Source organism: Haemaphysalis longicornis, unplaced genomic scaffold (genome assembly GCF_048455015.1).
Source record: "Haemaphysalis longicornis isolate Haplotype H1 unplaced genomic scaffold, Haemaphysalis longicornis Haplotype H1 scaffold_13, whole genome shotgun sequence".
NCBI classification, from domain to species: domain Eukaryota; kingdom Metazoa; phylum Arthropoda; class Arachnida; order Ixodida; family Ixodidae; genus Haemaphysalis; species Haemaphysalis longicornis.
In genome coordinates, this window is record NW_027526233.1 from 67,500,014 (window position 1) to 67,505,648 (window position 5,635).

General features: G+C 47.6%; 2 non-coding genes across 2 annotated transcripts; both read right to left on the reverse strand.

Moving 5' to 3' along the window:
- Positions 1-512: 512 nt before the first annotated feature.
- On the reverse strand, positions 513-584 carry Trnar-ucu (transfer RNA arginine (anticodon UCU)). The gene has a single exon. It is a non-coding gene; the product is annotated as a tRNA-Arg (tRNA).
- A 1,847-nt stretch (positions 585-2,431) lies between these two features.
- Positions 2,432-2,503, reverse strand: Trnar-ucu (transfer RNA arginine (anticodon UCU)). Its single transcript has one exon. It is a non-coding gene; the product is annotated as a tRNA-Arg (tRNA).
- Between the last annotated feature and the right edge of the window lie 3,132 nt (positions 2,504-5,635).

Sequence of the window (5,635 nt, forward strand, 5' to 3'; positions counted from 1 at the left end):
ATATACAGAAGAAAGAAAGAAAGAAAAACACGCGCCCAGAGTGGGGACCGAACCCACGAATTTCGATTACATGTCGAATGCCTTACCAATTCGGCTATCTGGGCGACTGTGTTCTCCTTCACTTTCTGGGCTATTTATATTTACTAGAAGTGTATCTGATGCTTGAGGGTGGTAGCCAGCGCCACTCTGACTACCCGGGGAGAAGGGGACCTTCTTTGGAACCCCCGGGGTGTGACTCAAACGTCTACAGCCTGTCATTGGCGGGTAACTAGCGGGAAGCCCTCTTATGCTACCTAGGCATCAAGGCTGCCAGAACCGAGACCCTCGCTAGGCTTTCGCAGAATAATATAGTAAGGAAATGAGGGGCTCGTTGAGGAAATACAGAAAGATAGGTGAGCAGTCTACAACGCCAAAGGAGGCATAGGGGTGTGGTTAGGCTATTTTCTTTTTCCTTGGGGTAACAAAGTAAACATTTTTTTAATGTATAAAAGAAAGAAAGAAAGAAAAACACGTGTCCAAAGTGGGGACCGAACCCACGCCTTTCGATTAGATGTCGAATGCCTTACCAATTCGGCTATCTGGGCGACTGTGTTCTCCTTCACTTTCTAGGCTATTTATATTTACTAGAAGTGTATCTGATGTTTGAGGGTGGTAGCCTGCGCCACTCTGACTACACGGGGCCAAGGGGACCTTCTTTGCAACCCCCCGTGCGTGACTCAAACGTCTACAGCCTGTCATGAGCGGGTAACTAACGGGAAGCCCTCTTATGCTACCTAGGCATCAAGGCTGCCAGAACCGAGACCCTGGCTAGGCTGTCGCAGAATAATATAGTAAGGAAATGAGGGGCTCGTTGAGGGAATTCAGAAAGATAGGTCAGCAGTCTACAATGCCAAAGGAGCCATAGGGGTGTGGTTAGGCTCTTTTTTTTCACTATGGTTAATAAAGTGAACTTTTTTTAATATACGGAAGAAAGAAAGAAATTAATACACGCGCCCAGAGGGGGGACCGAACCCACGCCTTTCGATTACACGTCGAATGCCTTACCAATTCGGCTATCTGGGCAACTGTGTTCTCCTTCACTTTCTGGGCTATTTATATTTACTAGAAGTGTATCTGATGCTTGAGGGTGGTAGCCAGCGCCACCCTGACTACACGGGAGAAGGGGACCTTCTTTTCAACCCCCGGTGCGTGACTCAAACGTCTACAGCCTGTCATGGGCGGGTAACTAGCGGGAAGCCCTCTTATGCTACCTAGGCATCAAGGCTGCCAGAGCCGAGACCCTCGCTAGGCTTTTGCAGAATAAAATTGTAAGGAAATGAGGGGCTCGTTGAGGAAATAGAGAAAGATAGGTCAGCAGTCTACAACGCCAAAGGAGGCATAGGGGTGTGGTTAGGCTCTTTTCTTTTTCACTACGGTTAATAAAGTAAACATTTTTTTAATATACAGAGGAAAGAAAGAAAGAAAAACACGCGCCCAGAGTGGGGACCGAACCCACGCCTTTCGATTACATGTCCAATGCCTTACCAATTCGGCTATCTGGGCGACTGTGTTCTCCTTCACTTTCTGGGCTATTTATATTTACTAGAAGTGTATCTGATGCTTGAGGGTGGTAGCCAGCGCCACTCTGACTACACGGGGACAAGGGGACCTTCTTTGCAACCCCCGGGGCGTGACTCAAACGTCTACACCCTGTCATGAGCGGGTAACTAACGGGAAGCCCTCTTATGCTACCTAGGCATCAAGGCTGCCAGAACCGAGACCCTGGCTAGGCTTTCGCAGAATAATATAGTAAGGAAATGAGGGGCTCGTTGAGGAAATACAGAAAGATAGGTCAGCAGTCTACAACGCCAAAGGAGGCATAGGGGTGTGGTTAGGCTTTTTTCTTTTTCACTACGGTTAATAAAGTAAACATTTTTTATATACAGAAGAAAGAAGAAAGAAAAACACGCGCCCAGAGTGGGGACCGAACCCACGCCTTTCGATTACATGTCGAATGCCATACCAATTCGGCTATCTGGGCGACAGTGTTCTCCTTCACTTTCTGGGCTATATATATTTACTAGAAGTGTATCTGATGCTTGAGGGTGGTAGCCAGCGCCATTCTGACTATACGGGGAGAAGGGGGCCTTCTTTTCAACCCCCGGTGCGTGACTCAAACGTCTACAGCCTGTCATGAGCAGGTAACTAGCGGGAAGCCCTCTTATGCTACCTAGGCATCAAGGCTGCCAGAACCGAGACCCTCGCCAGGCTTTCGCAGAATAATATAGTAAGGAAATGAGGGTCTCGTTGAGGAAATACAGAAAGATAGGTGAGCAGTCTACAACGCCAAAGTAGGCATAGGGGTGTGGTTAGGCTATTTTCTTTTTCCTTGGGGTAATAAAGTAAACATATTTTTTAATGTATAAAAGAAAGAAAGAAAGAAAGAAAAACGCGTCCAAAGTGGGGACCGAACCCACGCCTTTCGATTAGATGTCGAATGCCTTACCAATTCGGCTATCTGGGCGACTGTGTTCTCCTTCACTTTCTAGGCTATTTATATTTACTAGAAGTGTATCTGATGTTTGAGGGTGGTAGCCCGCGCCACCCTGACTACACGGGAGAAGGGGACCTTCTTTTCAACCCCCGGTGCGTGACTCAAACGTCTACAGCCTGTCATGAGCGGGTAACTAGCGGGAAGCCCTCTTATGCTACCTAGGCATCAAGGCTGCCAGAGCCGAGACCCTCGTTAGGCTTTTGCAGAATAATATAGTAAGGAAATGAGGGGCTCGTTGAGGAAATACAGAAAGATAGGTCAGCAGTCTACAACGCCAAAGGAGGCATAGGGGTGTGGTTAGGCTCTTTTCTTTTTCACTACGGTTATAAAGTAAACATTTTTTTAATATACAGAGGAAAGAAAGAAAGAAAAACACGCGCCCAGAGTGGGGACCGAACCCACGCCTTTCGATTAGATGTCGAATGCCTTACCAATTCGGCTAACTGGGCGACTGTGTTCTCCTTCACTTTCTGGGCTATTTATATTTACTAGAAGTGTATCTGATGCTTTGGGGGGGTAGCCAGCGCCACTCTGACTACACGGGGCCAAGGGGACCTTCTTTGCAATCCCCCGTGCGGGACTCAAACGTCTACAGCCTGTCATGAGCGGGTAACTAACAGGAAGCCATCTTATGCTACCTAGGCATCAAGGCTGCCAGAACGGAGACCCTGGCTAGGCTGTCGCAGAATAATATAGTAAGGAAATGAGGGGCTCGATGAGGAAATACAGAAAGATAGGTCAGCAGTCTACAATGCCAAAGGAGGCATAGGGGTGTGGTTAGGCTCTTTTTTTTTCACTATGGTTAATAAAGTAAACTTTTTTGAATATACGGAAGAAAGAAAGAAATTAATACACGCGCCCAGAGTGGGTACCGAACCCACGCCTTTCGATTACATGTCGAATGCCTTACCAATTCGGCTATCTGGGCAACTGTGTTCTCCTTCTCTTTCTGGGCTATTTATATTTACTAGAAGTGTATCTGATGCTTGAGGGTGGTAGCCAGCGCCACCCTGACTACACGGGAGAAGGGGACCTTCTTTTCAACCCCCGGTGCGTGACTCAAACGTCTACAGCCTGTCATGAGCGGGTAACTAGCGGGAAGCCCTCTTATGCTACCTAGGCATCAAGGCTGCCAGAGCCGAGACCCTCGTTAGGCTTTTGCAGAATAATATAGTAAGGAAATGAGGGGCTCGTTGAGGAAATAGAGAAAGATAGGTCAGCAGTCTACAACGCCAAAGGAGGCATAGGGGTGTGGTTAGGCTCTTTTCTTTTTCACTACGGTTATAAAGTAAACATTTTTTTAATATACAGAGGAAAGAAAGAAAGAAAAACACGCGCCCAGAGTGGGGACCGAACCCACGCCTTTCGATTAGATGTCGAATGCCTTACCAATTCGGCTAACTGGGCGACTGTGTTCTCCTTCACTTTCTGGGCTATTTATATTTACTAGAAGTGTATCTGATGCTTTGGGGGGGTAGCCAGCGCCACTCTGACTACACGGGGACAAGGGGACCTTCTTTGCAACACCCGGGGCGTGACTCAAACGTCTACACCCTGTCATGAGCGGGTAACTAACGGGAAGCCCTCTTATGCTACCTAGGCATCAAGGCTGCAAGAACCGAGACCCTGGCTAGGCTTTCGCAGAATAATATAGTAAGGAAATGAGGGGCTCATTGAGGAAATACAGAAAGAGAGGTCAGCAGTCTACAACGCCAAAGGAGGCATAGGGGTGTGGTTAGGCTTTTTTCTTTTTCACTACAGTTAATAAAGTAAACATTAGTTATATACAGAAGAAAGAAGAAAGAAAAACACGCGCCCAGAGTGGGGACCGAACCCATGCCTTTCGATTACATGTCGAATGCCTTACCAATTCGGCTATCTGGGCGACAGTGTTCTCCTTCACTTTCTGGGCTATATATATTTACTAGAAGTGTATCTGATGCTTGAGGGTGGTAGCCAACGCCACCCTGACTACACGGGGAGAAGGGGGCCTTCTTTTCAACCCCCGGTGCGTGACTCAAACGTCTACAGCCTGTCATGAGCAGGTAACTAGCGGGAAGCCCTCTTATGCTACCTAGGCATCAAGGCTGCCAGAACCGAGACCCTCGCCAGGCTTTCGCAGAATAATATAGTAAGGAAATGAGGGGCTCATTGAGGAAATACAGAAAGAGAGGTCAGCAGTCTACAACGCCAAAGGAGGCATAGGGGTGTGGTTAGGCTTTTTTCTTTTTCACTACGGTTAATAAAGTAAACATTAGTTATATACAGAAGAAAGAAGAAAGAAAAACACGCGCCCAGAGTGGGGACCGAACCCATGCCTTTCGATTACATGTCGAATGCCTTACCAATTCGGCTATCTGGGCGACAGTGTTCTCCTTCACTTTCTGGGCTATATATATTTACTAGAAGTGTATCTGATGCTTGAGGGTGGTAGCCAACGCCACCCTGACTACACGGGGAGAAGGGGGCCTTCTTTTCAACCCCCGGTGCGTGACTCAAACGTCTACAGCCTGTCATGAGCAGGTAACTAGCGGGAAGCCCTCTTATGCTACCTAGGCATCAAGGCTGCCAGAACCGAGACCCTCGCTAGGTTTTTGAAGAATAATGTAGTATGGAAATGAGGGGCTCGTTGAGGAAATACAGAAAGATAGGTCAGCAGTCTACAACGCCAACGGAGGCATAGGGGTGTGGGTAGGCTCTTTTCTTTTTAACTATGGTTAATAAAGTAAACATTTTTTTTAATATACAGAAGAAAGAAAAAAAGAAAAACACGCGCCCAGAGTTGGGACCGAACCCACGCCTTTCGATTACATGTCGAATGCCTTACCAATTCGGCTATCTGGGCGACTGTGTTTGATGCTTAAGGGTGGTAGCCAGCGCCACCCTGACTACACGGGGAAAAGGGGACCTTCTTTTCAACCCCCCCCTGCGTGACTCAAACGTCTACAGCCTGTCATGATCGGGTAACTAGCGGGAGGCCCTCTTATGCTACCTAGGCATCAAGGTTGCAGAGCCGAGACCCTCGCTAGGCTTTTGCAGAATAATATAGTAAGGAAATGAGGGGCTCGTTGAGGAAATACAGAAAGATAGGTCAGCAGTCTA